This window comes from Ceratotherium simum, chromosome 15 (assembly GCF_057802395.1).
Source record: "Ceratotherium simum simum isolate JZ-2026a chromosome 15, ASM5780239v1, whole genome shotgun sequence".
NCBI lineage: Eukaryota > Metazoa > Chordata > Mammalia > Perissodactyla > Rhinocerotidae > Ceratotherium > Ceratotherium simum.
The window spans coordinates 39,944,575-39,954,523 of record NC_141914.1 but is presented as its reverse complement, the minus strand read 5'-3'; the positions used below and the strand labels follow the sequence as shown (position 1 = coordinate 39,954,523).

The 9,949-nt window shown below is 36.9% G+C and overlaps 1 long non-coding RNA gene across 1 annotated transcript; it reads right to left on the bottom strand.

Moving 5' to 3' along the window:
• Positions 1-2,570: 2,570 nt before the first annotated feature.
• LOC147915183 (uncharacterized) lies at positions 2,571-8,697 on the bottom strand. Its single transcript, XR_015554486.1, has 3 exons — positions 8,259-8,697; positions 4,086-5,350; positions 2,571-2,932 (listed from the first exon to the last, which is right to left on the bottom strand). It is a non-coding gene; the product is annotated as an uncharacterized LOC147915183 (long non-coding RNA).
• Between the last annotated feature and the right edge of the window lie 1,252 nt (positions 8,698-9,949).

Sequence of the window (9,949 nt, the reverse complement as noted above, 5' to 3'; positions counted from 1 at the left end):
TGATCTCCCTCACAAAAAAAAAAAAAAAAATCTCAATGAGTTACAAGAAAATGCAGATAAACAGTTCAATGAAATAAGGAACTTCTTCACAAGAGAGATTGAAACTATAAAGAAAAACCAATCAGAAATGTTGGAGATAAAAAACACAATGGAGGAAATAAAGAAAAATCTGGAATCTTTAAAGAACAGAGCTGACAATATGGAGGAAAGAATTAGCAATATAGAGGAAAGGAATGCAGAAATGCTCCAAATGGAGCAGGAGAGAGAACGAAGAATAAAAAAAAATGAAGAAATTCTCTGAGAAATATCCAATTCAATTAGGAAAGGCAACATAAGGATTATAAGTATTCCAGAGAGAGAAGAGAGGGAAAAAGGAGCAGAGAGCTTTTCAAAGAAATAATAGCTGAGACTTCCCAAACCTGGGGAAGGAGCTGGAAATACAAGGGAAAGAAGTCAATAAATCTCCTAACTATATCAACATGAAAAGACCCTCTCCAAGGCATATAGTAGTAAAGCTGGAAAAAGTCAATGACAAAGAAAAAATAGTAAGGGCAACAAGACAAAAAAATAATAATAATGTACTAAGGAATTCCTATCAGGCTCTCAGCAGATTTCTCAGCAGAAACTTTACAGGCTGGGAGAGGGTGGAATGATATATTCAAAATTCTGAACGACAAAAACTTTCAGCCAAGAATACTCTATCCAGTGAAAATATCCTTCAGAGATGATGGAGAAATAAAAACTTTCGCAGATAAACAAAAGCTAAGGAAGTTCATTCACACAAGACCCCCACTACAAGAAATGCTCAAGAAGGCCCTCATGCCTGAAAAAAAAAGAGAGAAAGGGGATACAAAGCCTAGAGCAAGGAGAAAAATAGGTAGACAAAATCAGAAAAATTGCAGCTCTCTATCAGAAGAGGTTAGCAAACAATTATAACATCAAAGATAAAGGGAGAGAAAACATTAAAAATAAATATAATATCATCACTTTAACCACAAACTCACAACACAAGATGGAATAAGCTGTGACAATAATAACTTAGAAGGGGAAGAGAAAAGGGCTGGAATCAACTTAGTCTAAGGAAACAAGAGGCCATCAAAAATGAACTACCTCATCTACAATCTTATGGTAACTTCATGGTTATACAAACCTCATGATAACCATTAAACAAGTAATCAGAACAAAGACACATATGATAAATAAAGAGAAAACTAAGAAAACTATCATACGGAACTACCAAACTGAATTGGTAGTCCAAAACACATGGGACGAGAAACAAAGGAAATGCAGAAGAACTGGAAAATGAGCAATAAAATAGAATATTAAGCCCTCATATATCAATAATCACTCTGAATGTAGATGGATTGAATTGTCCAATCAAAAGACACAGAGTGGCAGGATGGATTAAAAAATAAGACCCAATAATATGCCGCCTCCAGGAAACACATCTCAGCTCTAAAGTCAAACACAGGCTCAGAGTGAAAGAATGGAAGACAATACTCTAAGCTAATGACAGGCAAAAGATAGCAGGTGTTGCCATACTTATATCAGACAAAGTAGACTTCAAGATAAAACAGGTATTGAGAGACAAACAGGGGCATTATATAATGATAAAAGGGACACTCCACCAAGAAGACATATCACTTATAAATATATATGCACCCAACACAGGACCACCAAAGTACATAAAGCAACGATTAACAAACCTAAAGGGAGATATTAACAACAGCACAACAATAGTAGGGGATCTTAACAGCACACTTACATCAATGGATAGATCATCCAGACAGAAAGTCAATAAGGAAATAGTGGAATTAAATTGAAAATGAGATGAGATGGACTTAATAGCTATATATAGAGTACTCCATCCAAACACAGCAGATTACACATCCTTCTCAAGCGCACATGGAACATTCTCAAGAATAGACCATATATGAGAAATAAGGCAAGCCTCTATAAATTTGAGAAGATTGAAATCAGAACAAGCATCTTTTCTGACCATTATGCTAGGAAACTAGAAATCAACTACAAGAAAAAAACTGGGAAAGTGATGAAGATATGGAGACTAAACAACATGCTACTGAACAACAAATGGATCATTGAAGAAATTAAAAGAGAAATCAAAAAATATCTGGAGACAAATGAAAATGAAAATATACCATATCAACTCATACAGGATGCAGCAAAAATGGTCCTGAGAGGGAAACTCATAGCAATACAGGCCCACCTTAACAAACAAGAAAAATCTCAAAAAAGCAATCTGAAACTACACCTAACAGAATTTTAAAAAGAACAAACAAAGCCCAGAGTCAGCAGAAGGAGGGAAATAATAAAAATTAGAGCAGAAATAAATGAAACTGAAACCAAAATAAAAAAAACAGTGTATAGGATCAATGAAACAAAGAGCTAGTTCTTTGAAAAGATAAACAAAACTGACAAACCATTAGCCAGACTCACAAAGAAAAAAAGAGAGAAGACTCAAATAAATAAAATTAGAAATGAAAGAGGAGAAATTACAATGGATACTGCTACTGGATACATACCCAGGTTCTTTACCCACCACACAAGAGGGGCCAAATAAAACTAGAATGCCAGGCTTATGGCAAGGAAACAGTTTTTATTTCAGGTGACATCAGCCAGGAGATGAGAGCTCTCAAATTTTTCCCATCTCCCCAAAAGATGGGAGGCAAGGGGTTTTAAAGATTGTGAGGGAGAGCCCGTGCTGGGGTTTTAGGTAAGGGAGGGGGAGCATGTGGATGTGCTGGCTGGCACCTTCCCACCAGCTTGCATTTAATCTTGAAGACTGAATTTCTCTCCCTTGACTGTCCGGACTTTTCTGGTTTGTTTTCATCTTCAGCCTGCAATTGGCCTTGTGAGGCTGGATCTCGATGTCTGGACCTTGATTTCCCGGGAAAGACAGCTCATTCATATACTAAGGAGGGACAGAAAGACCTGGTTAGTTTTAAACAACAGTTGATTATGCTGAATATGCACAGCTGCAGTTAGCAAAGCTTATCTCAAAGTTTTTGCTCTCTTCTAGCCCAGGGAAGATTTTTTAACCTCTTCTTGCTCAGTTTCAATCCCCACTGTCTTATGATCATTCCTCAATCTTGGGGAATGGGGGCGAAGACCGCTCTAGCTACTTCCTGCTGTAAAAGGGTGAAGATCAGGATCAGAGGAATGAAACTATTTTACCTTTACTTGAAAATATTTTGTGGTACCAGGTGGGGAGAGCGAGATATGCTTTGCATGACTGATATTTTAATACTCTGATAAATGGCTTTGGAAGAACACTTAAGTTTACATTTTGTAATTGCATAGATGACCACACACATTAGCAAAATAGACAGCCCAAATTTTAGTATCCCCTCCATAATGGACCTCAATCCTTGGGAAATCTAGGAAAAGAGGCCTGTAAACCAATCAAGGTTAGTGTCTAGAACCCCAAGTGAAATCTGATGTAACCAAGTAGCCTGCTGTCTATAGTCCAACAAATAAGGTAAGAACCTGGGAGTCATTTATTACTTTATCTTTAGAAGACCATTTTCTGAACAGCAACTTTCAGTGTGTTAGGGATTCACTTGACCATTCAGAGAAGTCAGTGTCAAGACTATGAAGTCACCCAAGGTTTGGGTGATTCCTGTTGTGATGGTTTTTTTTATGGCATGGTTTATATTCCCTGTGGCATTTCTCGTACGGTCCTATCCAGTAGGGGTGAAGTCCAGGATTTCAATAGGACCCAGTCTCTATGACAAAGATGGTGCAGAGAAACATCTGCCAGTGCCTAGTTTTTTAGTTCAAGTTCCCTCCAGGTCTTTTGGATCATCTCTAGAACACAGAAAGGGTCTCCCAAAGTTAGGCCTCCATTGTGTAAGCAAGTAACCAGATATTTAATAAGAACCATTTCTAGAGAAACAAAAATAAAAACAAGGTTAATGATTGGAGCAAATTATAAACCAATTTCTGAGCTCAGAGGATGGCCAGTCAAGAAGATCTCTAGCTGTTATGGTTGAAGCATCACTTGCAGTTTAAAATGTCTCCAATGATGTCATTAGGCATTCAGGTAATACTTTGGAGTGGCTTACACAACAATAGGCATGAAGATTTTTCAAACACGGGCTCTCATGGTGCTCTCGCTTAGGTTTATAACAAGTCATCCAGCTTCAGTTTGTAGGGCTTCAGGAAAAAGGATGGTTTTAGCTCTCAATGATTCCAAATGAAAAAGACAGAAAAAAAAACATTGAAAACGTTAATTTGGAGATCTGTACCAGATATTTGAAGAAACTAGAATTCAGGATCCAGTCCAGTTTACAGATAGAAAACAAAAACCTCAAAGACAATTAACAGAGCCAGAATCTAACATCCAGAAATATGTATTATAGTTTCTGTTGAATCATAATTTTTTCTCTCTAAAATCACCCCCATTTTTACCAAAGATAGCCAAATTAAGACACATTGGTTTGCAAAATAAGTCTAGTTTTAATAAACTTGGCCCAATTATTTACATAAGTACAGCAAGAATAGCAATTGATCATATAGGCTCTTTTAAATCTGCTTTGCTGGAACTTTTTATAAGGAATCTCAGATTGAACTTTAAAGGCCTCTGGAGGCCAGGAAAGCCAAGCCAAGGACTTGTCACCAGATTCCCCTGTAATATCTACAGATTTGGGTGAATTCCTCTCTTCTTTTGAGGTTCCCCAAAGTATTGAGGTTCCAGGCACCTGCCAGATAATTGACCTTCCTTACTTATCTGTAAGGTTGCTGTTTGGGAATAACGTACCAGGCCAGTATTTCCAAGTGGCTTTATTCCATAAAGTCCAATCTTCATCCCTCAAAAGCTGTCTGGTCATATCCGAGCCTGCATATGCTTTTTAAATATGATGTTTCAGTCAAAGCTTTGATAATATAATCAATGTTTCCAATTTGTGTCCTGTTATAAGGAGAACAGATTCTTATTGAACTTATGCAAATAACTATGTTGCCATGAAATAAGAACATTCACTTACTAAGACTTTTCAAATTCTGGAGGGATCAGGTAGAGAGAAAAAGATAAACGCTTTAATACTGCTTACAAAGGTATAAGTCAGTTCCTTAAGAGAAAAGAGAAAAAGTTTTCCTTAAACCTGAAAAAACAAAAAATTAACAAAAATCAGCAATATTTCAACAAAAAGTCATAAAAATTATAATCATTCTTGTCAGTCAGCAGTTTCATGAGGCTATCTGTTTTTCAGTTAGAATTCTGTAATTTCTTACCTGGTTTAGTTTTATAATCTGAAAGTTTATCAGAAACCTGTGTTTTAGAGCAAGTGTCAGAGTCTTTTCCATGAATCTCTCTAAAGATGAAACACATCTGCAAAAACATCAGAGCGAGGTAACAACCTTCTGAAAATGACAACACATTCAAAAATGGCAGTTGATAAAGACACTTGGCTATTTCTGTAACACACAACACTTTGAGATAATAACCAGAATTATGACTGACAACCAAGACAGATCAGAACTTTTGGGATGTTATATATTTTTTTAAAAAGACTTATATTAATAATATTTATCCATACAATATAACCCAGGAAGGCTTATTATTATTTATTTGATACTATTTCCCATGTAATTTAACATACCAAATAAGTCTAATTACTTTAATATCTCCCTCTTTATGAAAAGAGAGAACAAATTCTTAAGTCTCAAGGCTGATTGAAAATTCTCAAAGTTTTCTTTTTAAGTTAAAAAAAGACTTTAATTTTGGCAGAAGTTTATCAAAAATATCAAAAGGTTTTAAAACACTTGGTCAAATAGGAAACAATGCCTAGTTATTCATTTAGTCAAGGTGACAACAGAAACAGTCAAAGGCAAACAGTCAAAAAACAAAAACAAAAACCTTAATAGAGAGACGTCAGTCCTTTTGAACATAGGAAATTATTTTAACAAAACATAGAGGTCTGTCTTTTACATAGATTTACTCAAAGGAACACCTTTTTAACCTCTATATAAAGAGCAGACCAAAAGTGCAAGAAAATTACCTTTATTAGAGAGAAAGCCAAATCCTAATTTTCCACCAGCTTACTTCAGCCAACTTGACCATGTACAAAACTCCTCAGGGTTTTACTTCCACAAACCTTCTGTCACTTACTTTTTACATTTAGAATTTGTCCCATGCCTTCTTTCCTTTTTTTTCCCTAGTATTTTAGGACAAATTTATCTTTCTTAACAAAACAACCAAAAATATCTCTGTCCTTTATACTTTCTTTACAGACAACATACATCTTGCTTTCCTTGTATACAGACTTTTTAGAAATATGTACTTTCTCAGAAAATTCCTCAACATGCACAGAACATGTTTATCAATAAACCCAAGCATCTTTCAGTTTCTCTGAGATAAGAAGCCAAAGGCAGACAAATCTATGCTTAGTAACCAATTTTTAATGTTTTATCTTTTGTGTAAATGATCCAGATACTCAATAAATTTTTATTAACTTAATTTAGCAAAACTCTAAAGTTTCAAGTTACCAAAAAGATTTTGTAAGCTATTTTTCAAGCGTATATACCACAAAACATAATTATCATTAAAAAGATTCCCCCAAAAACTTTCATCCTTTTCACATCTATTTTGCATATTTGTTCCCAACAATTGTATTTAGATTGCCTACAAAAACCTTATGAGATATCAGACGGAAACAGTTATTATTCTGTTATTACTTTTGCTGACTAATTTTGCAACAAAGATAACGTTTGCGTCATATCTAATGTTGATAACTCTTAAAACATATTTATTTCCATTAAACCAACAAACTTAAACAAGCTTTTCATTCATTAAAGATCATTTTATATCATGTAAACTTGAAATACATCTGGGCTAGCTCTATTACATTTAGAAATAACTTGTAAAAATGTTTACTCCAAGCCAATTAAATAGAGCTCCTTTAGAAACAGTACCACTCAGAGGCAGACAAATACATATAGAGACAGATAAACACAAACAGAGATCCTCAAAATTTTAACCAGGTCTCAGGTACAGAACTCAGAAAAACAGTTAGATCCAAACTATTTTTCTAGCAGGAGGATCTGCTCACATGGCCAAAAATATTTACTAAATATTCTTTTATCTTTTTGTAAGCCTTTTTACAGCTGTTTTTGAAATAACTTTGTCTTTATAAGTTTCTGTATATTAATTAAAGATCGCATCCCATCATGAGAGGTTTTGAATCCTCTCTTTTAAGGGTGACCCTTAAGGTGGACTCATCTGAAACAGAGGTTCTCCAGAATAGCTATTATAATTTTAAATTATCTCAAAATTTTCTTAATTTTAGATCAGGAATTTCAGGGGAGTAGAAGTGGTGAAGCTCAGCAAGCGAAGAGAGGAACAGCAGACTCAGCTTCAGCTGCTGGCATGTTTAATTATTTTCTTTTAAAGGGGCAGCACAGGCTGGCCCCGTGGCTTAGCGGTTAAGTGCGCACGCTCCGCTACTGGCGGCCCGGGTTCGGATGCCAGGCGCGCACCGACGCACCACTTCTCCGGCCATGCTGAGGCCGCGTCACACATACAGCAACTGGAAGGGTGTCCAACTATGACATACAACTATCTACTGGGGCTTTGGGGAAAAAAACAAGGAGGAGGATTGGCAATAGGTGTTAGCTCAGAGCCAGTCTTCCTCAGCAAAAAGAGAAAGATTAGCATGGATGTTAGCTCAGGGCTGATCTTCCTCACAAAAATAAATAAATTAATTAATTTAAATAAATAAATAAATAAAGGGGCAGCACAGTATTCCTGATTTCATTTAGAAGCCTCAAAAGATTCAAATAGGCTTCCCATTGGTTGTTTAACTTTTTAGCCCGCTTTTTCCAATTGCATATGCAAATACAACAGTTTTGGTAAACTGAAATTGCACCATTTTGGCCATTTTCTCTCTGGAGTCTATGGAATATTGTGGTCATGTGGTGTTACAAGAAAAGCTATCTTCTTCTTGGACATGGACTCATAGCTGAATATAGCCCATTTAGCCAAGAGGTGGGCCAGAGGACTTTTCCTGGGGACAGACAGAGTTCCCCCCCCCTTTCAGTATTACAAACACACAGAACAGACATCCAGACAGCATCCCAAACAGAACAGACAGGTGCACCCAACAGATTCTGGGTAAAAGTCCTACAACTATTCCCACTCCAGTAGGGCGCCTTATTGACCAGATGGCCCTGCCTCTCAAAGAGATAGGACCCCAGATGGAGGGGAAGGGAGTTCTCGGTGTACATCCGAGGCGACTTACCCTACTCCAGATTGAGTCCGACTCACCAGAAGCAAAAACAAACAATTCTAGAGCCTGTTTCCTTGCCATAATAAAATGTGCCTAGGGTCAGTGGTTCTGGGTCAGACAGAAAGTAGTGGGGGCAGTCCCTAGGACAAATTATATAGGCAGCTGCTGGACTGCTTCCCAGGAAATCCCAGTTGGCCCAGGGCCGCGAAGCCACGGGCAAAGAGCCTCCTGGCTGGCTTGCCAAATTGTGACCGGATACATACCCAGGTCCTTTACCCACCACATAAGAGGGGGCAAATAAAAATAGAATGCCAGGCTTATGGCAAGGAAAGAATTTTTATTTCAGGTGACGTCAGCCGGGAGATGAGAGCTCTCAAATTTTTCCCATCTCCCCAAAAGATGGGAGGCAAGGGGTTTTAAAGGTTGTGAGGGAGAGCCCGTGCTGGGGTTTTAGGTAAGGGACAGGGAGCATGTGGACGTGCTGGCTGGCACCTTCCCAACAGCTTGCATTTGACCTTGAAGACTGAATTTCTTTCCCTTGACTGTCTGGACTTTTCTGGTTTGTTTTCATCTTCAGCCTGCAATTGGCCTTGTGAGGCTGGATCTCGATGTCTGGACCTTGAATTCCCAGGAAAGACAGCTCATTCATATACTAAGGAGGGACAGAAAGACCTGGTTAGTTTTAAACAACAGTTGATTATGCTGAATATGCACAGCTGCAGTTAGCAAAGCTTATCTCCAAGTTTTTGCTCTCTTCTTCTAGCCCAGGGAAGATTTTTTAACCTCTTCTTGCTCCCTCATTCAGCAGAAACTAGAAATCAACTACAAGAAAAAAAACTGGGAAAGTGACGAAGATATGGAGACTAAACAACATGCTACTGAACGACCAATGGATCATTGAAGAAATTAAAAGAGAAATCAAGAAATATCTGGAGACAAAATGAAAATGAAAATATACCATATCAACTCGTATAGGATGCAGCAAAAGCGGTCCTGAGAGGGAAACTGATAGCAATAGAGGCCCACCTTAACAAACAAGAAAAATCTCAAATAAGCAATCTTAAACTACAGCTAACAGAATTAGAAAAAGAACAAACGAAGCCCAAAGTCAGCAGAAGGAGGGAAATAATAAAAATTAGAGCAGAAATAAACAAAATTGAAACCAAAAAAAAAAACAAAACAGTATATAGGATCAATGAAACAAAGAGCTAGTTCTTTAAAAAGATAAACAAAATTGACAAACCATTAGCCAGACTCACAAAGAAAAAAAGAGAGAAGACTCAAATAAATAAAATTAGAAATGAAAGAGGAAAAATTACAAGGGATACCACAGAAATACAAAGGATTATAAGAGAATACTATGAAAAACTATATGCCAACAAATTGGACAATCTAGAAGAAATGGATAAATTCTTAGACTCATACAACCTCCCACAACTGATTCAAGAAGAAATAGAGAATCTGAATAGACCAATCACAAGTAAAGAGATTGAAACAATAATCAAAAACCTCCACAAAAATAAAAGTCCAGGACCGGATGGCTTCTCTGGAGAATTTTATCAAACATTCAAAGAAGATTTAATACCTATCCTTCTCAAACTATTCCAAAAAATAGAGGAAGATGGAACACTTCCTAACACATTCTATGAGGCCAGCATCACCCTGATACCAAAGCCAGACAAGGATAAGACAAAGAAGCAAAG